At 41.4% G+C, this 26,195-nt stretch overlaps 1 protein-coding gene across 1 annotated transcript in view; it reads right to left on the reverse strand.

Moving 5' to 3' along the window:
• Positions 1–26,195, reverse strand: part of LOC123750532 (protein cab-1) — a 186,421-nt gene that overhangs the window by 159,690 nt on the left and 536 nt on the right. The gene's annotated exons all lie outside the window — the stretch shown is intronic.

Raw genomic sequence — 26,195 nt, forward strand, 5'->3', positions numbered from 1 at the left:
TCTCGCCGGCGCCGGGAATCGAACCCCGGACCACAGGATTACGTATCCAGCGTGGTGTCCACTCAGCCACCGACCCCTTAAAATGTGTGTGTGTGTGTGTTTACTATTTCTGCCTGCAGAATAGCGCTGTTATAGCTCTTGGACCCCGCCTTTCTAACCAATCTATTTCTACTCTGTTATGTCTACAACATATATTTCTCTCTAACACACGCACAAATCCCAAGAAAGCACCCCGCAGCAGCTGTCTAACTCCCAGGTACCTATTTACTGCTTGGTGAACAGCCCATCAGGGTGAAAGAAACTCTGCCCATTTGTTCCTGCCTTGACCTGGAATCGAACCCTTAGGGCTACGACCTCCGAGCGCTGTCCACTCAGCCGCGAGGCCCCTGCGTGTGTGTATGTGACAAAAGTCTGCATGTTCTTCAGCAACAAAGGATATAGCCAGCGTTGGTTAATGTTTATCGCTGACCAGAGGATGCGGGTATCAGCACCAGCCGTTGGCCGCGGCTAGCGCCCCGTCCGCCCTCTAGCCTCACCCGCGAGGAAATGAGGCATCGCGCCATCTACCAGGGCCGGTGCTGCACGCCTTCTGCCGGATAACTTGCAACTATATGGTTCGTTATATACTATATAACTTTAAATATATGGTCAAATCGTTCACATGGCTCTCGTTTTCCGATTGTCAAAACTATATTATATATATATATATATATATATATATATATATATATATATATATATATATATATATATATATATATATATATATATAAATATATATATATATATAAATATATATATATATATAAATATATATATATATATAAATATATATATATATATATATATATATATATATATATATATATAAATATATATATATATATATATATATAAATGACAATGTCAGACCACGGAGGAAAATGAAACAGGAATTTCCTTAAGTACTTTCGTATATTAAATACATCTTCAGAAGGAATCCTTCTGAAGATGTATTTAATATACGAAAGTACTTAAGGAAATTCCTGTTTCATTTTCCTCCGTGGTCTGACATTGTCACATTCTTAATCACGTGTTTATTTTCGTGATATACACATATATATATACGTTCACTTCCTTTCACATTTCTCTGTGGATTTTCCGCTTTTTTCCGCAATTATGTGTGTGTGTGTGTGTGTGTGTGTGTGTGTGTGTGTGTGGAAAATCCACAGAAAAATGTGAAAGGAAGTGAACGTTTCGGCGTGATTAAAGCCGTTGTCAACACCAAACTGACTAGAGAAGAGAGAGGAAGGGTACAGGCCAACACCTGGACCTGACCAACCCATCTCTAAGGAAAGAATTAACCAGAAACAGGTATAGCTTAGAATGGTCAAGAAGGATTAAGCGGTCAGAGAATAAGGATGAAAGATTAAAGAAAAACCTCATGAAACACGATATATGAATATAAAATTGTAATGAGACATTGTAACCTTCCTTATTAGAGTTTTTTCTTAAACTGTTGTGCAATATTATAACTTAAAAATGGATCAAGTTTGTGCATACCAGTACTAACATTAAGAAGATTTGGACACTGACTGATTAGAGCAGACTCAATCAAATTCCGTTCCATGAAACCACCACAATAGGTAATGCTTTTCGCCCCATTCCGGTTAATTGTGCAATCACATAAACTCGTGTGCAGATACAATGCGTTAGACGTTTGGGCAGTTCTAATACTATAAGCATGTTGTGACAACCGCAATAGTAAGGACTTTCCTGTTTGTCCAAGGTACACAAAATCACAATCATTGCAGGGATTCGAATTCACACAACCTGCTGTAACAGGGGAGTTTTTTATTAAATTGGACTTGATTGTACTATTAGTGAACATCAAATTGATATTAAGTTTCTTAAAAACTGGAGACAGTTTTTCAAGTCCACTCGCATAAGGTACCACCAATGAGTTACTAATTTCTGGTTTCGCTTTGGGGACGTGCATACCCTCAAAGCTCGTAGAAACATTCCTGAAAATACTGCCTGTTTAACTTTACTATGATGATTCGAATAAAAATGAACATACGAACCCACGTTGGTAGGTTTCCTATACACATTAAATTTGAACTTTCTAGCTAATCTATGAATCATAATGTCTAAAAACTGTTAGAGTACCATTCTCCTCACTCTTCACAAGTGAATTTTATTGAACGTTCCAAAGAATTAAGTTCATTAAGGAAAAACTATTTGGTCTTGGTCACACGGCCATAAGCACAAAATATCATCAACATACCTAAAGCAAACTACATTAGCAGGGATAATCCTGGATAAGATTTTTGTTTCGAAGAATTCCCCTGTACAAATTGCTTAAAACTGGGGAATGGGGATTTCCCATCGCCATTCCAAATGTTTGTTTGAAAAAAAAAATTGTTTTTAATATATATTTATTTATATATACAAGAGTTCTTACATTCTTGTAAAGACAATAGCACGCATAGCGTTTGAGGCAGGTCCTTAATCCTATTTTTTCCCTCCCGGAATACGACCCGCCAAATCGTTTAACAACCAGGTACTCATTCACTGTTGGGTGAACAGAGGCTACAGTTAAGGATTGGGACCCAGTCAATCCTCCCCGACCAGGATACGAACCCAGGCCAAAGCGCTTGCGAAGCGCCGAGCGAGCGCTTTACCTCTACGCCATGGGGACTGCTAAACCCCCGCAATTTGGGCTGGTGGGGACGTTAATCCTTTACTTACGGCAGTTTGCTCGCGGCAGCTTAGGGGAATTTCTGCGGTGTCACGTGAACAATTAGAGCAGCCTGGCGGGGATATCAGCGGCAGGGGAATTCTCCACCAAAGGCCGGGAGGAAGCGGCAGAGGTGAACACTAAACTGTAGATATGTTGGCCGTGAAACTGGGCTAATAATTTTCCTAGAGCTCAAGAAAATAAATAAGAGAAACACTAGGATTTAAGACATATTTCAAGTTCAAGTAAGTTTATGGAGTTAATAAAATACACCCGAAAAGGATAGAGTAGCTTAGGCTATTTCTTCCGCTCTCCTATTATTAAGCCATTATTTCCCTGTTGTTATACAAACACTTCCTTCGCTATGGCTTATAATTTGTTAAGTTGGAGATGCTACGTAATTTTGTATAATTGTTCGTTAAATTCAACGTGTGGGATTAGGCGTCAGAGTAACGCACCAATATTATATTCACACTGTAAACGGTATATCCCTGGAAACACAAACCGAAACTGTCTCTATTTTCCGCTTGTTACAACTTGTAATAAAATTTTTACATCTTGGCTTAACGTGTTTATGACGTATTAGAGCGTTGTTACAACTTGCTATATTGGTTGTTATAACTGGTTAGGAAGTGTTGGAAACTTGGTCGAACGTTGTACCAACGTCGTAGTTTCGGTGTGCGTAGATGGCGGCATGCTGGTAGGTCTTCAACCAATGGGGAGGTTTTCACTTTATTTTTGCACTCTACCAGGAATTCCACTTTCTCAATTTGGTAGATTCCTGTTAGTATTTTGTAAGTGGTGATCATATTACCTCTTTATCGTCTATCTTCTATTTTTTTGCAAGTATAACGCTTCTAGTCTCTCGTATCTCTTGTTTTTTTCAGTTCCGGAAGCCATTATGTAGCATGCCGTTGCACATTTTCCAATTTATTTATGTGCTTCTTGAGATTTGGGCACCATACGCTACCTAAGACCTATGCAGCACCTAATATGTTGCATATTGCAATTTTGGTCTCACAAAAGTTATTTCTTTAGTATTTCACCATTTTGTGTGTGTGTGTGTGTACTTACCTAGTTGTACTTACCTAGTTGTGCTTGCGGGGGTTAAGCTCTGGCTCTTTGGTCCCGCCTCTCAACGGTCAATCAACTAATGTACAGGTTCCTGGTTGTGTGTGTGTGTGTGTGTGTGTGTTTTCCTCTGGATATTCCCTCCTTCACACTACCCAAGACCTTCACTCTACCACTAGGAACTTACCTCCACACTACCTAAGATCTATACTCTACCGCCTGGAGATTCCTGCGAGTTTCTAAGGCAATCAACGTCAATAAAATGAAAAATTCAGATGGCAATAACAAGGTTTCCAAGGGGTCGCAGATAACCAGGTTTCCCTTCAAATCGAGTCTGCGAGGGAAGGATGAAGTAATGAAATTATTCACCTTGGTTGGAAAAGCGTGTACATACACACACACACACACACACACACACACACACACACACACACACACACACACACACACACACACACACATACACAAACACACACACACATACACACACATACATGCACAACTTTTTTAGTGTCAGAGTGGTTGACAAATGGAATGCATTAGGAAGTAATGTGGTGGAGGCTGACTCCATACACAGTTTCAAGTGTAGATATGATAGAGCCCAATAGGCTCAGGAACCTGTACACCAGTTGATTGACGGTTGAGAGGCGGGACCAAAGAGCCAGAGCTCAACCCCCGCAAGCACAACTAGGTGAGTACACACACACACACACAGGCTGGGACCAAAGAGCCAACAGCTCAACCCCCGTAAGCACAAATAGGTGAGTACATACACACACACATGTATACGGGGATAATTTCTTTCACCTGATGCTTCTGTTCACCGAGCATTAGATAGGTACCTGAGAGTTAGACAACTGCTACGGACTTCATCCTGGGGTTGTACGCGTGTGAGAGAGAAATACATGTAGATATGATACACGAGAAATTGGAAGGGAGTCAGTACATTGGACAACCGACGGTTAGAAAGGCGGGTCCAAGAGCTCAATCTAACAGGCACAAATAGTAACTACACAAAACAAGACATGTATCAGAACGGCGAGAATTAAAATGTGGAGTAAAAATGAGAGAATCCAGGAGACACATTAAAAACATATAAGATTATCCGAGGAACTGACATGAATTGACAAGGGGATATGTTCAGTAGAAGGGTGTAGAACAAGGGGATATGTTCAGTAGAAGGCAGGGGTAGAACAAGGGGATATGTTCAGTAGAAGGCAGGGTGTAGAACAAGGGGATATGTTCAGTAGAAGGCAGGGGTAGAACAAGGGGATATGTTCAGTAGAAGGCAGGGGTAGAACAAGGGGATATGTTCAGTAGAAGGCAGGGTGTAGAACAAGGGGATATGTTCAGTAGAAGGCAGGGGTAGAACAAGGGGATATGTTCAGTAGAAGGCAGGGGTAGAACAAGGGGATATGTTCAGTAGAAGGCAGGGGTAGAATAAGGTGTTATGTTCAGTAGAAGGCAGGGGGTAGAACAAGGGGATATGAAAGAAAATTTGAAGAGCAGATGTCATAAGGATGTCAAAAAGAACTTTATACCATAAACAAGTGAAACAAATGGAATGAGAGAGAGAGAGAGAGAGAGAGAGAGAGAGAGAGAGAGAGAGAGAGAGAGAGAGAGAGAGAGAGAGAGAGAGAGAGAGAGAGAGAGAGAGAGAGAGAGAGAGACTTAATACAATAAATACTGTAGTTCTGAAAGCTGAAATGACAAGAAACATCAGGATTGGGAGACTGCAGTGGACACCCGACTGCTAGTGAGGTCGGGCTCAGGAGTTAACGCTAGACCTTCTAGGAACATTGAGGTGAGTACGTACACATGCCTACATCGGGTGCAAGCACCAACATCATAGTCACCGTCCGAGCCACCGCTCCTCCATGCAGTTAACACTAGACAAAACATCCTCTGACCTTTAACCAATTACAAACTAACATTTAAAAATAACACTGTATACTGCTGTCAGTTACAGGACGAGTGCAAGGGGTGTCTGGAGCGTAAACAGACCTCAGAGCTCATCACTATGACCCAGAAGGCAGTTGAGCCACATTTGCTAGTGGTAGTCTCGCGGTTGACATTTACCGGAAGACAGCAGTGTGGTCAAAACATACACAAGACGATTCAACAAAGCTCGTTTTCTGTTTGTTAATAATATATATATATATATTGTTAGATTACGATATACTAGTAGAATATCTATACTGGGTAGGATATACTAGATTAGGTTTGTGTTAAGTTAGGCTGGGTAAGGTTAGGCTGGGTAGGGTTAGGTACTGTGTATAAAAACTGTTGGAGAAACGGCTTGTAAACGAATGAGTTTTGATTGTTGCCGCCGGAGTCGGGTAGTTTATTGTGTACCTCGGACTCATACAGTGAGCGCAAAAACGATTACAGAGTGAACAAAAGGTCTTTATCAGACTCAAAGATGTGACGTGTATCCGTGACGAACTCCCCCGATAAGGACGGGTCGTGTACAGGATGTCCTGCCTGAGTGGTATGGACAGTCAGGTCCATCACTGCTGCATGTCTTTCTTTCCCAGTGTCCTGTGGATCTTCATCTGACTTTATCGTTAGATTTCTCAGGACATCTTGATTTTTATTGTGTTTTACGAGATTAATACCGTGCAAAATAATGTGATGCTCACACACACATTCACTTCCCCACCAGGAGCAGTTCCTGTGTAATGGGGAAGGAGGGAAGTAACTAAGAATACAGGAGAGGGGCGGCAAAACTCTTCTTCCTTTCAATGAAATGACCACGTAATAAAATAAATAACTATAATATTCTTAATAACAGGATAATGGGAAAAAGGACAAACGACGTGCACTTGTCCAGGCCTCCCATTGGCCACGCTTCCTACGCAGAAAAACAACTCCTCGTATCTAACACATACAGCTCCCACTCTATAATACTGGGATATTTTATGAAACTGTTTACCCGTGGAAACAGCTGGAGCATCACACATGGCCAGGGGTCGCCACAATCCCATTTAGCACTTGTCCCTATGCTATTAAACCCCCATCCCTGGGTTACACACACACACACACACACACACACACACACACACACACACACACACACACACACACACACACACACACACACACACGCACAAACGCACACACGCACAAACGCACAAACGCACACACGCACACACGCACACACGCGCACACGCACACGCACACGCACACGCACACGCACGCACACACACACACACACACACACACACACACACACACACACACACACACACACACACACGCACACACACACACACACACACACACACACACACACACACACACACACACACACACACACACACACCACAACAGTCCTGGCCACCAGGGCCTTGTCTCCCGCTCCCGGATAAATCACCAATCTCAGGGTGTCAAGGTCGGTTACCTTGTCTCTTGTGAACACTCTGGCACCGGTCTCCAGGTGCCTGTAGAGCAGCAGGCTTGCCCGACCCGCCTCCACTTACTGTGTGTAATTTGCAGAGTAATATTCATTGTTATTACTTACATTATCTTCTGGGTTCAGAGAAGATTAACGTTCACACATAATAAAACATTATACATTCCCCCAACTAATTTTTTTTTTTAGTGGAATGGAAAAAATAATCGATAGTGAACGTGACTAGTTTACACGGGGTTGATGAGTTTGCCATATAGCTAGCTGATGGGAACAATTTCCACCACTGTATTGCACCACTGGTGCCTATTGTGGGTTGAGAGTAGGCTTAGCGTCGCAAATCTGACTGCGATTCTGTAAGCATTGGAGCCAGGCATAGAGGTTCTGTAAGCATTGGAGCCAGGCATAGAGGTTCTGTAAGCATTGGAGCCAGGCATAGAGGTTCTGTAAGCATTGGAGCCAGGCATAGAGGTTCTGTAAGCATTGGAGCCAGGCATAGAGGTTCTGTAAGCATTGGAGCCAGGCATAGAGGTTCTGTAAGCATTGGAGCCAGGCATAGAGGTTATGTAAGCATTGGAGCCAGGCATAGAGGTTCTGTAAGCATTGGAGCCAGGCATAGAGGTTCTGTAAGCATTGGAGCCAGGCATAGAGGTTCTGTAAGCATTGGAGCCAGGCATAGAGGTTCTGTAAGCATTGGAGCCAGGCATAGAGGTTCTGTAAGCATTGGAGCCAGGCATAGAGGTTCTGTAAGCATTGGAGCCAGGCATAGAGGTTCTGTAAGCATTGGAGCCAGGCATAGAGGTTCTGTAAGCATTGGAGCCAGGCATAGAGGTTCAGCGTGTTATGTCTTTGTGGGTGGGAGATACATGGGGGTAATTATATTCAAAATACTAGTATGAATCTCAGTTAACTTATCCACGAATCTGTGTGAAACGGCCTAGTTCAAGTAATAAAATCTACACTAACAGGCCTACCCTGGCACGGGTGCTAGGCCCGGCCCCCCAGGGGAAAAACTCCCCAAGTTTAAGGTCTAATTGGTAGATAACACCACCACCTGGGCCACAGAATATAACAGTTAATAGTTAACCTATTTAACAAAACCCACTTCTTCAAAACAAAATTAGTCTTGTCTCTTGGCATTTACGTTAATATCCAATACTTCCGTTTGGTAGATGTAAAGATTTACAACCGCAATATTCTAGTCAAACCTCAACTTTTATGGAAACAATGGTAAACCACAAAATAATGTTTAAGTAAACCATATCCTCTTCCAAGTTACTCCTCCCAAAATATAACACTTTGGAGCAACCTGAAAGTAGCATTTGCATGTAAAGTAAATAATTATGTAAGTGGCCCGGTAGCAAAATTGAATAGGACTTATCTTACAAGATAATTATACAGTGCAAAACCAAAGCAGCCGACCCCTGCCTCTGCCAGCCAGTAACACACTGAATTCGCTCCCTCCTCCGAGGCAGCGTTCAAGTCAAGATTTTGTACTGTAACCGTCTGGTTCACAAATTGCATTGCGACCACAACACTTGACAAAACAATTACAAATGATTTAACCAACTAGCTGTTTAATATTTAATCGATGTGCCAAGTTACAATACTTAAACATAGCCACTAGTTTACATACTTTACCAATTCATCCTACATCCGGCAGTTCCGTAGGCTACTGGCCAACTCGACCTGTCAAAAACCACTTTAGTTTTATGCAAAACTCGTTGTTTATTCTCAACAAACTAACCCCGATCCATAACAGCGTGAGAGCTGTAATATACACTCACAGCATAACTAACTAAATAAATAAATAAATGTTTATTCAGGTAAGGTACATACATACAAGAGGTTTTACAAAATGCGATAGATTTATAGATAGAGCTAGTACATACAATGCCTAAAGCCACTATTAACAAAGTAACTATTAACATAATTTACTATACAGGATTCGTATAACATTGTGGATGGAACTATTGTCGGGGAAATAATACCTGTAACAGAGGTAATGTATAATAACGCTGGCGACAGATTTTCTCTGTATTATTTAAAATAAAAACGTCATAGTGTTAAACATTCTGACTCATTACGAAATACAGTGAGAAATACAAGTAGTTTCAATCAGCCACAAATTACGTAGTAGTAGAAATATGTACCTAAAATCAAGAATATCAAATGTGTTTTTATTTAACCACCACGAGGTAACTCTATAGACTACTGTTTTTGCACTTATAATACTAATACTACTAATAATAATAATGGATAAATTTATTACAATATCCTAGTGTTAGAATGAAATTTGGTTTAATAATTGGGTCTTTTCCTCACCTTCAATAATAATATAATAATAATAATTTATTTATTTATATAAAAGTACGTACATTTGGTACCCGAAAAAGTGGAGAATTCGCAGGTAAGAAATGTACACTACATAAAACCACTAATATTTAACTTCACACAGAAGCAATAAAATACTTAATTACACATCCAGCCATTGTGGCCTCGGCCCCGCCCCACCGAGCCGGGGGTCGTAGTTAACTCACTTTTTCTCCAAACTACATTTAAGAAAGTGCTTTCTGCTCTACAGTACTGCTACACCGGGGTCTCACGCTACTCTCAGAGTGGCTGTCCTCCACCAAACAATAACTACAGCTGTATTGAGTGACAAGAAAGTTAGACTCGGGAAATAGATCTTTTAACGTTCAGTGGACAACTAAATATTTAAGTCTTCCGAGACGCAAAATCTATTCGTCGTGCGTCACGAAACAGCAGCTGTTCCCAAGGAATATAATATTCGGGAGCACTTTTAGAGTAAACATTCCCAAGTCGCCCAATGACATGGCGCAGGAAAAGAAAATTAACACAGCGAATTTTGTGAAACGTGGCAGTACAGTGAACAGTGAGGCCGAGGCGACCACCAATGGGTAAGCTTTGAAATTTCGAGGGGAAATTGCTGCTACTGAAAAGAAGTTATACTGAGGGTGACTTTATAAAGAAATGCATGTTGACTGGTGTTTCCGGGTTCAGAAAAAGAGAGGAACGTTTGAGCATGTCAGACTCATGACTGGACAAAGGAGAACAGCGGACATTTCCACCAATGTTAATGATCAGTTAAAAAAAGAAAGCTATTGAATTCTGCTTTTACTAGTGCAGCTACATGGACTAGTTGGTAGAGCGGCGACCTCGATTTTTGCACGGTCGGTGTTCGATACCCCGATGATCCAAGTGATTGGGCACCGTTCCTTCACCCGTCCTCATACCCTAGTTCTTTATCCTCGCATCCCTGTCAAGTGCTGTATAGTCATACTGGCATACTGGATCTATCAAGTGTGATACATCATTTCCTTCATTATTATTATTATTATTACTGATTTTGTTATCCGATAACATTAATATTCACTCAATATATCAGATAATGAACAAAAATTGTTGTTCTACCCGTGTGGGTGGACGCCGTGTCTCCTGGAAGAGGAGTATATGGCCCGTCTCACTGAACAAGTTGTGCACGGCTCCTGAGGCGACTGAGATTATGCTCGTCCCTCGTAAACCCTGTCTTGAATACTCTCCTCATTCTTCAGACCTTCCATAACCTTTTTCACGCTGAGACGCGCAACACCTCGCTTTGTTTATTGGGCTTCTCGCCAGGAGCAGCTCCTTCCTCACAAGGAACCGGTTCCCTTCCCCTCACCAGGAGCAGCTCCTTTCCCCACCAGGAACCGGTTCCTTTCCCTACCAGGAGCAGCTCCTTCCCCCACCAGGAGCAGCCCCTTCCCCCGCCAGGAGCAGCGGTTCTATTTACTTTGTCTTATATATATCGCACCTCTGGGATAGGAAGAAAGGAAATTACTGTCTTTCGTTAAATTGTGTTTCCTTGGTAATGGGCGCCAGAGAGTTATTGTCGGTCCTCCATCTGTCTGTCCCCCCCTCCTTCCCCCCCCCCCTTCCCTCCAAGCACCTCCACCCCCTCTCCCCCTCTTCCCTCCATCCATTTCATTATTCCTCCCTCCCTTCCATCCCCCCTCCCTCTTCCACCTCCCTCCACCCCAGGACAAGTCAACAAACATATTTGAACAGGTGCAACAAAGGCAAGAGCAGCAGTGTGAGCCCTCAGTAGTGGCAGCAGCGGTAGGGGGGCATAACAACAGCAGTACAAACAGCAGAAGCCACAGCAGCAGCAGCAGCAGCAGCACCGGCGTCAGTGGCAGTATAGACAACAGAAGCTGACTCATCAGTGACATATATATAAAGACAACTGGGTCAGCAGCAGCATGGTCACCTGAAGCAGCAAAGTGACTATGCAGCAAAAACAGCATCAGAAGAAGCCAACCTAACTACAACAAGAACCACGAAAATCTGGCAACATTACAGGCAAGAACAGGTGCAGCAAAAACAGCAGCAGCAACAATAACAGCAGCAAAAACAGCAGCAGCAACAATAACAGCAGCAAAAACAGCAGCAGCAACAATAACAGCAGCAAAAACAGCAGCAGCAAGAACAACAGCAGCAAGAACAGCAGCAGCAACAATAACAGCACCAAGAACAGCAGTATCAACAATAACAGCAGCAGCAACAATAACAGCAGCAACAATAACAGCAGCAGCAACAATAACAGCAACAGCAACAATAACAGCAGCAGCAACAATAACAGCAGCAAGAACAGCAGCAGCAACAGCTGGCAAGAGAAACAGCTGCAGGAGCTGCACAACACACAATTAGTAAGGGAACAATATCACAGCAAGTGTTCTGGGGGTTGAGCTAGGGGGGGGGGATGGGGTGGTGTTCACCTGTTCACCTGTTCACTCCAGCAGCTGAGAAACCACCGACACACTGAGACTGGATCACTAGTGAATACAGCCAAAGCTGTTTCGCAGTGTTTCATTCCAGCTAAACTAATTCCTATCAAAAGAGGCATCAACAAATCCAAGCAATATCAACTCTAATACCATTCTTTCCAAGAAATAGACAAACAAATTAATCAACAAAATAAATAAATGAACCAATAAACACAGCCCTGTGCAAATAACAATGTTGCTGCAGGCAGAGACTGTCATAATAACGGGGCTGAAAGCACTAGCCCAACACATACATAAAAAAATTAAAAAGAAACCCAGCTGGCTTCCTATCCAAAAGTGACGTAAAATCAACGTTAAATCGGCGTGTTTTGGGCGTTGAACTGGTGATAATCTTTTTTTTTTTTTTTTTTTTTTTTTTTTTTTTTTTTTTTTTTTTTTTTTTTTTTGAGATATATACAAGAGTTGTTACATTCTTGTACAGCCACTAGTACGCGTAGCGTTTCGGGCAAGTCCTTAATCCTATGGTCCCTGGAATACGATCCCCTGCCGCGAAGAATCGTTAATCTTGGATATCGTGGCCACTGAGAAGTGCCAACGTTTCGGTTCGTCAGGACTTGATGAGGACCCAACGAGACGTTGCCCCTTTCCTTTCTTGTTGAGTGAGTTGGGGTAAGTGCTGCTGTACTTCTCAAGCACAAACAAACCAAGTTAGTGAAGATGAGGAAGGGGAAACAGGAACTCAGTCCTCTGTTTGGTGAGAGTTGATGGGTTAATTATCTGAATATATAAAATACCATCAAAAGTATCAAAGTATGCTTGGATCAAAGACATGCACACTTTGATATAAGTATAGATACATACTTTGGTACATGCATCTATTCATACTTTCGTACAGGCATAGGTCTTTAGCGGCGCAGTGGTAAAATGCTCGTCCCGCGCTTCGTCAGCCATTTGGCGTAGGTTCGTATCCTGGGGCCAGAGTCACGAAGCAGTTACGCAAGTACTTACTAACGTGAACTTCTTTCTTCAATCTTTGGCAGCTTAGTTTACAATTATTAAACAATTAATGAGCTCCGAAGCACAAGGAGGCTGTTTATAACAACAACAACAGTTGTTTTGAAAGTTTTCATGCGCGTAAACTGTTTATTAAATGTAACCAAAGCTGTCAAAGATTCAGGAAAGATATACACGTTTGCAAGTACTTGCTTAACTGCTTCGTGAATCTGGCCCCTGGCCTAAGTAGTTATGTCGATCCCCTAACAACATTGTTGCCCCCTCGCCCCTCCTCTCACTCATGCCCTCATTCCAAAATTCCTCCCTCATCCTCTCCTACAACCTCGCTCTCTCTCCTCCGCCTCCCATCCCCCAAAGAGACGGACTCTCTCATAGATCAGATAAACAATTATTCTTGGTAATCCCCTTGAGGGCGTCCATTGTCTGGGATATCTGAGCGGACCGTCCCTGTAGTGCTGATCAATGGCTTCTCACTCCTCACAAATGACGCGCATCTTAGTCCCCTCTTCCACAAACTTCAACGGTACTAATTTGCGAAATATTTCAGCTTGGCCTTTTAAAGAGACTGTCACTTAATCTGGGCCAAGATTCATCACTTTCGAAATCTGTACATCTTTCCTCAATCATTGCGGCTTTGTTTACATACATTACACCGTTTATGAGCTGGCTGTCAAGACTATGGTGGCTTACGCCAGCACTCCTATTGGCTGTCAAGACTATGGTGGTTTATTCCAGCACTCCTATTGGCTGTCAAGACTATGGTGGATTATTCCAGTACTCCTATTGGCTGTCAAGACTATGGTGGCTTCCGTCACCACTCGTATCGAATATCATGTTCCCGGCTGTGTCTAATAAAATCTTAATTTGTTGTCAAATTTGTAGTTATTGTTGGAATTCTATCTGCCCCCAAATATGTTTATGTTTCTGGTTCCTGTAGTTGTCTTTTCCTCATGGTGGCTGTGTAGGTGGTCAGAGCGGCGACTCTGGTGGTGGTGATGGCAGTATTCGCGGTTGTTATGGTGGTATTCCAACTAGGGACGTTGGAGGTATAGTATAGGAGGTATAGTACAGTATAGTAGTCCTCACCAGCTGTGGTGGAAGTGGGCGGGTGTCTGGGTCATCCCGGCGGGTAGCCATGGCGCCAGACTGGCTGTAAGCTCTGCCCGCCAACTGGGCCTCCATATATCGCTCTTAGTGTCTAATCTTGCGGAATTATTATTTAACTTACCAACATGTACCTGTCACTTATAAATATGTAAAAAAAATATATGACTTAATGCCTAACTAGAACTGGCACATTATTTAACATTGTGCAGAGTTACAAACCAAATAAGATTACAACTGAGATTTAATAACACAGACAAAGATGCTAAACACATTGGACATAATCTTACTGAAGCCAACATGCAAGTCACAAATATTCACCCACTGCCTAAGTAAGAAAGGAATTAGTAACACTCAGTAGTGCCAGCCAGAGGCTTAGGGCCCGCGCAGGAATATCCCTGCTGAAAAAGAAACTTCTCTTCATCGAAATCCTCAGATTAGGCAAAATTGTAATTAATTTTGTCAATAAAGATGTTAATAATAAAAATAATTCCCTGAACACACTTACTGCGAGACAGTACTGGAGGGAAAAATTAACACAATACGTTATGTACGTTGTCTCCGGGCGATGTTGGCAAGCAGAAAAATAATACTTTGCTATAGAGGGACTGTAGGACACAGAAGTAAATATGCTATAAAAGTGGGATAAATATGTATGTATGTGAGAAACACGAGAAACAACATGGAAATGACATAAAATGATGGTCAAAGAATTACCAAAACTGGCACAGTCATGTCAGATAACATCAGTGAATGATCAAGTTTCTACAGCTTTACAGTTAATAGAAAAAGTGAAAGACATACTGAAAATGACAACGAAGTGTGTGTGATGAAATCACACAACAATTTTAGGAAGCTTTCACAAATTAACCAGAGCTACAAAAAAGTACAAGGAAGACGGGGCAAATATAGACAAGTTGATTAGAAACATGGATGTTCCAACACAGGAAGTGAGGAAGCATTTAGTGGAACAGAACAAGATAAAAGTATCTGGACCTGATAAAGTTTCTAAAAAGAGCTCAGCAGACGACTGGCAACGATCTTGAATAACTCTACTGACACAGGAAAATATAACCACAAAATACAATACAATATTGGTGTATTATGTGTGGTATTATATGCACCAAAATACAATGTGGTACCCATATTGAAGAAAGGAGAGGGGCATGAGCCACTGATCTGCAGACTAGTGTTACTCACATCAACCCAGCCTCCTAAAATTATAATACTTATAGTAACTTGCCCAAAACGCAATGCGTACTAGTGGCTTTAGGTATTGTATGTACTAGCTCTATCTATAAATCAATCAGAATGTTTGTAACTCTGCATCTATATATGTACTTTTCCTAAATAAAATATTATTATTATTATTATTATTATTATTATTATTATTATAACTATTTGGTGGAAAGTACCAGTATGTAGTGATGGACCACGAAAAAGTTGACATTTTGTGTTAATGAATTTGGCTTAATGGGAAACTATTTTTTTTAATCGCAACATAACAATAGAATCTAACCTTCCCTAGCAAGCCTAGGCCAAAAACATATTATTTTAGGCGTATTATAGTAACTAAATGGGAAAGTTTTTTAATCACAACATAAAAAAAACCCTAAACGAACATAACTTTTCCCTACCAATCCTAGGCCAAATTCATGCTATTTTAGGCCTATTATAGTACATATGTGCTTTACTAGGAGTTCGAATGTTTGGTTTTAGCTTTATTTTTTCTAGACTATAAAATTAAAAGGGCAAAAAAGTTAACTTTTTAGCTGTTTATCACTACTTATTGGTACTGTCTATCAAATAATTACCATAAGTATTATAATTGTATTATAATTTCTGGAGCATGTGTTGCTTATATACATTTCTTGCAGAGTACTGCAGAAAATAATTGGAGGAAATTAGTAAAACATCTAGACTCTAAGGATTGTAAACCAATGTAGATGTTTATCTCTCAGGAATGTTTGGTAATATGTTTATTGTTTGTGATGTGTTTATATGTATGTATTAACACGATGTACTGAACGGGGTGAGAATAGCTTGAGCTACCTCATCCCTTTGTGTGTATTTTACCTCAATAAACTTATTTCAATTTCAATTTCACGCCTCTCAAAAAACCAGCATGGCTTCAGAGAAAGGAAGTCTTTCTCAGCAAACCTACTGGAACTCTATGATGAGGCAACAGCAATAAAGCAGGAAATAGAAGGTCAACATGATTGTGTCTTCCGGGATTCACAGAAAACTTATAAGATATAAGAATTAAGAAAATTAAAGAAGGAATATTGGCCCATACGAGGCAGCTCCTATTTATATCCATCCAAACTCATTCATATATAAGTCTAATCTACGCTTAAAATAATCAAGTAATCCCATATCTATTATGTCACCCATTAATTGTTCCTTAGATTAATCACCCTTTCAGGACAAAAATTAGCCCACTAAACACCACCTACAAGAGACTCTACTAGAGAATGCAGCATCAGCATGAAACACACACACTTCGTAAAAGGCAAAAAGATAAACGAGAAAGCTCGAAGATTTCCTGAAAGACAAGTCTAAAAGATGAGTAAATAATATCGTTGTGGTTATGTTTTGTGTTTGCTGGCACAAGACCCCAACCAGCCTTACTCTTCCCCTCATTAATTTTCCAGGACACAGCTGGTATTACCTCCTTGGTGGCACCTGTCTTAACCACTCACGCCATAAAGGACTTATATAATAACCAACAGCAAGGACTCGAAGTGTAATCAAAAATATATTCTGGGGACAAGAACAAATGGGAACAAGTTCCAACTTGTTCTCGAACCAGTTTCTAATGTAGGGAAAAAGATCTGTATGGAAGAGAGGGAGAGAGAGAGAGAGATGCATCTGTCTGTATGTCAGAGAGAGACAGACATAAAAAGACGAGTCAGAACGTCAAGGGCCTACGTAGTCGAATAAATTAAATTCAGAGCATAATTTACATTCCTAGATGCTACCCAGCAAGTTTATTAATCAACTGTAGGAGGGGTGAAGCTGGTGACTGACGGGCCTCCATCGAGCGCGAGGTAAAAGCCTCCCAGAAGGCCCCCACGAGAGCCAACACAGCTCTCGCAAACCTCGACCAAGTGTCAGGTCCTGAGCGTTGCATGACCCCACGTCTGACAGCTGCACGCTTCACCAGCGGGTCTGAACTCCTGCACGCGATCCATGACAGTAATGTGTCCACCGGCCTATCCGAGACAAAGGCGACACCCGCAGCTTAAAGGCAGAACCTTGTAATGAATATTTAGGAATACAGTACCTCATATGTCGGACATAACTTGGATCTAAAAGAGCTTGGTCTCTCCTCTGGGATATTAATCTCCTTTAGGATGAGCAGGTATATAGTTAACTTCAAATAGACAGGTACGAGCCCACCCTCTCCCCCTTTAACACTCACTCACACACAGGAATTGATAGGGTAGATAAAGACAGACTATTTAACACAAGGGGCAAACGCACTATGGGACACAGGTGGAACTTGAGTGCCCAAATGAGCCATAAAGACATTGGAAAGAAATTTTGTAGTGTCAGAGTAGTTAGTTAACAAATGGGATGCATTAAGAAGTGATGTGGTAGGTTATCTTGAGGTTATCTTGAGATGATTTCGGGGCTTTAGTGTCCCCGCGGCCCGGTCCTCGACCAGGCCTCCACCCCCAGGAAGCAGCCCGTGACAGCTAACACCCAGGTACCTATTTTACTGCTAGGTAACAGGGGCATAGGGTGAAAGAAACTCTGCCCATTGTTTCTCGCCGGCGCCTGGGATCGAACCCAGGACCACAGGATCACAAGCCCAGCGTGCTGTCCGCTCGGCCGACCGGCTCCCTACCGGTAGAGGTAAACTCCATACACAATTTTAAGTGTAGATATGATAGAGCCCAGTAGGCTCAGGAACCTGTACATCAGTTAATTGACAGTTGAGAGGCGGGACCAAAGAGCCGAAGCTCAACCCCAAAGCAAAGCACAACAACTGGGTGAGTCTCTCATAAACATCTGTTACCCCCTAGGTTTCTTCCACAACTCATCTCCTCAACAAAAAAGCCTCATTTCACTCCCTTACCAAGAATTAAGATCTTGATGTTCATTTGGGAAAAATGACAACTTTAATGCCTTCTTTAATGAGTTTCATTCATCCTGGGCGATGAGGATTTAGATGACTTCTCCGGGCAATTCACTGATGAGTTCTTTTACTTACATCTTTTCCTCTCTATCAGCACCTTACCGGGATTCGAACCCTGTCTCCCATATAAACCACCTAATAATTGGTTTTATTTTAACCACAATATTAATTTGCAACCATTTATAATAATAGTCTTAATTTTACATTTGGTAATATATTATTGAATATGACAGAAAGGGTGAGATAAATGACTAGCGTTAATCTTCTCTATATTTCTTACGTTTTTCTTAGCTTGAGAAGGAAGTTGAAAATTTAAGTTCATTGCTACCCAGCCCCTAAGACATCGTGGCCACCAAGATATCGTGGCCACCAAGACATCGTGGCTTGATGCTGAGAGAGGCGTTTCACTGATGCGTCAACATTCTCAGAGTTGAAATGATACAAATTGATTGATTGATAAAGATTAAGCCACCCAAGAGGTGGCACGGGCATGAATAGCCCGTAAGATACAAATTTGGTGGAGCAGCCTAATATATAACCGAGAGTGAGGTGAAGTAAGGTGTCGCATGGGTAAATTGTCCCACTGCATAATGAACTGAAATCGCTCTTCACAACATGAACACATTTATCCGGTCTTTCCCCCGAGTTCTCTAACCAAGAGTAGCATACTGTATGACGCCCACATTCTAAATGATTGTTTTTGGCCGGGATCTGACTTAAGCCGGGTTACACCGGTTTCTGTCTCAGCCAAGCACGGACAGGGGAAGAGCAGACCAGGTTCCTCAATGCTTGGACTTCAATGATCTAATTCACGCCAAAAGGTGCCAGGCTGTTGGGGGGAATTACTGTTAAAAGAGAACAGTTAAGTTGAAAAAAAAAAACACTTGCTAGGCTATCTAAGTAAGCACCCCCTCGTAACTTACATATCACAAACAGCTACAGCCAAGACATCGTTAACCAGCGTCTATTGTGTACATAGCCTTGAAACAACGAGTTCTTCTGTCTAATAAAAATCACTGCAGTAAGCCTACTGACCCGTGTTTGGTAAATCCTTTTAACAGCAATTCTTTTAGCCTAACGATTGCATCTGTTTATTAAATTTTTAAGCCTTTCTACGGAATTTGTTTCTATGTTACTTCTTGATAATTTCTTCCACTCGTCTACGATTCGTCTACTACGATAGCCCAAAAAAATAATATAATTAAATTTGTCCAATTTTAATCTGTTGACAGAAGCCAACGAACTCTGTATGTATATAGTACTAGTACCTATTATTTCTATAGACACCAGTACAAAATATCTAATACTGCGCACAAATAATTACCATATTTTGCATTAATTTTGTAGAGAGCAGGAGAAAGAAGTCAATAAATAACCTAAACTCTCTTAGGCCTAGTGTAGCATATATATATATATATATATATATATATATATATATATATATATATATATATATATATATATATATATATATATATATATATATATATATACCTCATTTCCCTTACGTTTAGGCTACGCCTTTCATATATTCTAAAAAAAATACATCTAAATTTGAAGTAGATTTTTTTGTACAGTAGCTATAGTCACTATGGATGGAAGTAAAAATATGAACTATAGTAGTTCGTATATGTACTAAATTAGGCCTAAGAAGGCAAAGGCCTAGGCTTGATAGGCCTCTGATTGTTTACTTAGGCCTAACACGTTAGGTTCATAGCTACTCTGATTTTTTTTTATGCCCAACAGTACGTGAACTTTTTAGGGGATACACTATACCATATTTTGAACAATCAGCCCATAATAACGATAAGTTCTATTGCTATTGTAAGTTTTGGCGGATGTTTTCAATAGAATTGATATTAACTCTGGAACACGGTAACTGAAGCTATACAACCTGACCCAAGTGAGGCCTCACTGGTGCAAGGCTAAGTTGTTGGGAAGTCAGGGACTGTGGTCGGGTGTATTGGAGGAAGTCAAGGGAGGGGGGCGGGTGTGGATTAGGAAGGTGGAAGGGTTGTGATGGAGGAAGTCAAAGGCACTGGAGTACTTGTGGCGTGGGAGGGAGGGAGCTGGTGGAATGCGCAGGAAACAATAGGCTAGCGGTGAAAAAGAGTGCCTCTCCCACACCACACCCTCCTCTTTGGTGATGACTCTCAGACGCCCACTCACGCCCATGAGCTCTTTTTCCCTCCCTCTTACCCCCTCTCTTCCACCATCTCCGCCCAGCTAGCCCACTCATCTGTGTCACTCCCTGGCGGGCTCCAACAGCCCTTTCCCTTCCGCTCCACAAAATGCTCCTTCCAACTTACCGCTCGCTCTGTTTCCTCTTATTTGTGGTCCATTCATAATCTCAATCTCTCTCAATCAATCTCAATCTCAATCTCTCTCAATCAATCTCAATCTCAATCTCAATCTCATCTCTCTCTCTCTCTCTCTCTCTCTCTCTCTCTCTCTCTCTCTCTCTCTCTCTCTCTCTCTCTCTCTCTCTCTCTCTCTCTCTCTCTCTCTCTCTCTCTCCTGCTTCTCCTTCCCCCCATCCTCTGCTCCCTTAATCTTTTGGAAGCTCTAAAACAGACACTGTGCCCCCCTCTTAAGCCGCACCCCTCGCCAGAACCTCACTGAGGAACTACTCGTAAGAACTGCGTCCACTCCCCTCGGACCAAATCACCCAAATCAGCATTTACTTTGAACCTTTGTTGTTAGCAACGGGGACAGTTGGCTATACAGGCTATAGCGTTTAGTGTGTCTCCTTTCAGGCGTGAGGTAGTGGTGTGAGGGGACGCCCACGGTGGCTCTAAATGTCTGACACTCACTCACACTCACACACACACACACACACACACACACACACACACACACACACACACACACACACACACACACACACACACACACATACACACACACACACACACGTACGTACGTTCGATCAGTACGGAGCAAAAAACTACGGTAATAGACTGGGAGAAGAATCAAATAACACTCGAAAAAAGTGGGGACATGATCCAGACATCCGAAGTACTCAGGAGAATAATTACAATGGAGACAGAATATTTAGGTCGAGCAGTAACATAACGAAAGGACATAGAATGAAGCAAGATACGCACATGAGCTACAGGAATGCGATGGAACACTTCTTCAGTTTAAGGGCTGCAAGTGGGACGAATTAGAAGGGGAAAACAACAGCTAGGCTATCTTCGTCTAAAGCTTCTGAAGCAGATAGGAAGTGAAACAAAGGAGGTTCGGAGTCATTGTATTAGTCGACCGACAGTTGGAAAAGTGAGGGCCCAGGAGCTGCATCACTGCAGTCGCACGAGGGACGATGGGGATAGTCAGGCGGGCAGTGTAGTAACATGTGTGAGAAGCCTATCACACCTTGGGATAGTTTTGTTCCTGGGTAGTGTTATTTTCTGATTACTTATGCCTCTAGACCGGCGTTTCTCGACCTTTTTACCCTTGTGGATAAAACAAGATAAATCAAGGTAATATGAACAAATATACGGGTTTAGATAATGTAATTTGTTTAAGTCAATTTAGATAACGAAATTTGCTTCACCAGTGTGAAACTTGAGCTTGTCTTTTGGTACACAAATAATTCGTGGTCGAGCTTTAGATAAACACACATGGATTTAATATTCAGCTGAAAGCAGATGATTTCTGTCTTATTTCTTGAAACTGAAATATGTTTATTGAGGTATAAATACACACAAAGGGATGAGGTAGCTCAAGCAATTCTCACCCCGTTCAGTACAACGAGTTCATTATATATATATATATATATATATATATATATATATATATATATATATATATATATATATATATATATATATATATATATATATATATATAATGCAGTATGTTACCAGACGTACACACAAATACTTTTATGACTAGGGACACAGACAATTTGCAATAGACATTCGCCTTATTTCTTAATGCTGGTTTAATGAGAAAAACCGACTCACACGTGAAAAAAGTTAAAAACAGCAGCAATGTATATATTGTTTTCCTATGAATGACATAGGAAATTATTTTTATGTTATTCTTGAGGGACCCCTAATGACTTCCCGTGGAATACCCTAGGGTTCCGGGGAACCCCAGTTGAGAAACGCTGCTCTGTATAAAGTGACTACTAGTTCATCAATCTTTGCTTTGACCTTTGCCTAAAAACAGCTTAAGGAAGACTTTTTGAAGACTCTTAAAGGCTGTGGACTTGTGTCGAGGAGTCGGCAGCCTTCAAGTACCTTCAAGATGTCTTTCCGAAAATTGTCTGAGGTAAGGGTCAAAATAAAATTTAGGGGGTGAAGGAATAATAGCCATTTTCTACACTTTGGAGGCATAAATAATCAGAATATAACACTTACTACTCAGGAACAAAAATTGTATTACGCTGTCTTACCACGTTCAACAAGAGAGCAGGCAGCGTAACAGATTCAAGAAGCATTAACGCATTTACTCATAAACCTGTACATCTTTTCTCAATCTTTGGTAGCTTTGTTTACAATTATTAAACAGTTTACGAGCATTGAAACTTCCCAGTCAAATGTTATTATTGATATAAACAGCTTCCTAGTCGTCAGGGCTTATAAACTGTTTAATATATGTAAAGAAAGCTGCCAACAATTTAGAAAAAAGATGAACAGGTTCATAATTACTTGCGTAAATGTTTGATGACTCCAGGTCCAATTTACTTTTATTTAATACCCTTAAGTCCTCATTCTATAGGTTGACCAGACCACACACTAGAAGGTGAAGGGACGACGACGTTTCGGTCCGTCCCTTCACCTTCTAGTGTGTAGTCTGGTCAACTTACTTTAGCCACGTTATTGTGACTCATCGCCTCATTCTATAAATCCCAACTGGTGATTGATGGATTTACAGTTGTATTTTGTACACCACAAGGTAAAAATTTTACCCAACTGAAAATTAGAAATAAAAAACTAGTCTAACAACCCCTTTCTCCTTACTGTCCGACCAGTGTTGTCCCGCAAACGGTCCTGCTCCTCCTCGTAGACTGTCCGGATTTTCAGGATGATCGTAAGTCTTGCATTCCCAATATCCCTTCGAATCACTAAATTGTCACTTGATAAAATCTTATGTGAATCCAATGCCTTTGACGTCGTTGGTCTGGTTTGCTCTCTAATTGACATCTTGAGTGATATTTATGGCCTTTTGAATATCCTCTGACACGGACTTTTTTTTTTATTAACACATTTGGTACATCTGAATTTGTGTAGCTGCCCTAGACTATATGAAGGGAAGTACAGTGTGTCAAAAAGCTAACTACGTGATGCTAAAAATCCCCATCACACAGGATGCTTAGTCATATAAAGGCATGTGATAAGTAGTCTGCACTGGCAGACTCTGGGTGCATTATGAGGATATCATGAACACAAGAGTGAATAAGGTAGCAGTGATACCGAGTCTCCATCTTGCAGAATGTTTAGTAATAAAGGGTCATATGTTCAAGTAGCCTGCATTGGCAAATTTTGGGTGCAATATGAGGATATCCTCAAGGACTAATTGAATTAGACCTAAGTATCCCCATTTCTGTTGTCAAAACTATATTTTTCCAAACACTCAGGTCTGATAAGAAAGAAATTACTGACTCCCAACGACCGGAAAGCACCAGTATAAAAAGCTATGATTTGTTCAAATCTGAAACCTATGTTTATGGGCAGCACAAAACGTCCACCAGACTGTGCGACACAGTGGTTGCCACCCGCCAAACACACACCGAAACTACGACGTTGGTACAACGTTCGAACAAGTTTTAACACCTCCTAACCAGTTATAACAACCAATATAGCAAGTTGTAACAACGTTCTAATACGTCATAAACACGTTAAGCCAAGATGTAACAACTTTATTACAAGTTGTAACAAGCGGAAAATGGAGACAGTTTCGGTTTGTGTTTCCAGGGCAGGACCAGATTGGGTTACCGTTACCCGAGATTGGTGGCTGCAGGTGACGGATCTCCCAATCCTGAGCACTGCAGGTGCAAACTCTGTGGGCAACAACTGGGACATGATCTCCCACACTTCATCACCGAATGCCCAGTTATCAGACCCATTGGCATGAGGTACCTGGAACTTTGCAATTACTTTATTCACTCTCGAGTTCTGACACAGACGGTACGAAACCAACCCATTCTTCTAATAATGCATCATATTTTGACGCATACTCTACCTAAAGCCAAAAATTGTCATTCTTGAAAATAGTAGCGACTCGCGAAAGCGACATACTGTCCCGTTTTCTGTTTTTGGTGCCTTTTCTTCATAATTACTTCAACGTAGCCTATCAAATGAGGTCTCTCATCTATCCCTATATATTAAACCATGATATATATATATAAATAACCACATGTAAAGAAACAGTACCGAATGTTAACTTAGTTTCATGATAGTACACGAGTACTTCAATTTCTATGTTGAAGCAATGGGCGTTTTATAAAGAAATTAAAATCCATCAGAATTTTTTAAAAATATCCTCATACACTTGACGGACCCATAGGATATCCCTATCGAGGATGTTCAGTAACAAAAGCTTGAATGTTAGTCACATACTGTATTCCTTATCTACCACAGCTCACACCACCTCTTCCACAGCTCACAGCACTTCTTCAGGCCACAGCACCACCATAGCTCACGTCACCTCTACCACAGCTCACACCACTTCTTCCACAGCTCACAGCACTTCTACAGGCCACAGCAGCACCATAGCTCAAGTCACCTCTACCACAGCTCACACCACTTCTTCCACAGCTCACAGTACTTCTACAGGCCACAGCAGCACCATAGCTCACGTCACCTCTACTACAGCTCACGCCACTTCAACCACAGCTCACACCGAGTAAATGGGTTGCCTCGTAAAACATCCCCAACCCGACCCTTGCGCGGAGTGGGTAATTTTTCCCTCGCGGGAGGTGAATGGGGGGGAGGTGAGAAAGGGGGGATTACCTTCATTCATAAAAAAAGTCTATTTACTCCAGCCGAGTCTTTGCAACGGGAATTTATATTCGACCTAAATATAAAACTTTTATTTTCTCTGAAACAGCAAAACACAAAGAGCAGACTCGGGTCGTATATAAACCAAAGCCTCAGCAGAATTGTTCTTAAAATTAATATCCTAAAGTTTATATATTATTATTTCGGGTCGTGTCGCCGTTATCCGCGTTATCATATTTCTTTTTATTCGGGTTTGTTACATATGAAAACAAATTTGTAAAGCAGTTCAACTTTACTAGGCTTCAGAATCCAACTCTGCCTTAAGCTAAGACAAATTCAAATGTGCTCAGCAGTAGTGTGTTGCTTGATCAGCGAGTCTCGCTGACACAGTGCCAGTTTGTGTCACTAGAGATCGAGATCCAGTGTATAATTTGATAAACGAGTCCCCAGAGATTGATTGTTAATTTATGGCTTGGTTAATGAGTCGTAGTGATCGAGTGGTAGTTTGTCGCTTAGATTAACGCACAGTGCACAGTGGTAGTTTATGGCTTGCTCAACAAGTCGTAGCGAACCAGAGTGCTACTTGTGGCTTGATCAACGAGTGGTAGAGAACAAGTGCCAGTTTCAATTTTAAGAAAAATAAAGCCATTTTCTGCAGGACCTACAACACAGCAATTAATGTCTTGAGTTAATTGCAATTAACAAACAGTTAATTGCTTGTAATTAATTACAGCAATTAATGTCTTGAGGTGAGAGGCCACCCTCTGCGATCTGTGTGTATAGGCTCGACACTGCAACTTACTTAGCTCTAACTGAAAGAAAAAAGTTAGGACTGCAGATCTGGTACCCATTGTGTGGTTTGCAGTCAGGTATATACACCGGGATCAAATATGACCCGCCTTCCTTACGGGCTCACCATAGCCCGTGCTACATGGAAATATTGTTTCCGAGCAGCTGAATCTAAAACAAGATATGACCCGCCCTCTCTGAC

The sequence above is a fragment of the Procambarus clarkii genome, chromosome 82 (genome assembly GCF_040958095.1).
Source record: "Procambarus clarkii isolate CNS0578487 chromosome 82, FALCON_Pclarkii_2.0, whole genome shotgun sequence".
NCBI lineage: Eukaryota > Metazoa > Arthropoda > Malacostraca > Decapoda > Cambaridae > Procambarus > Procambarus clarkii.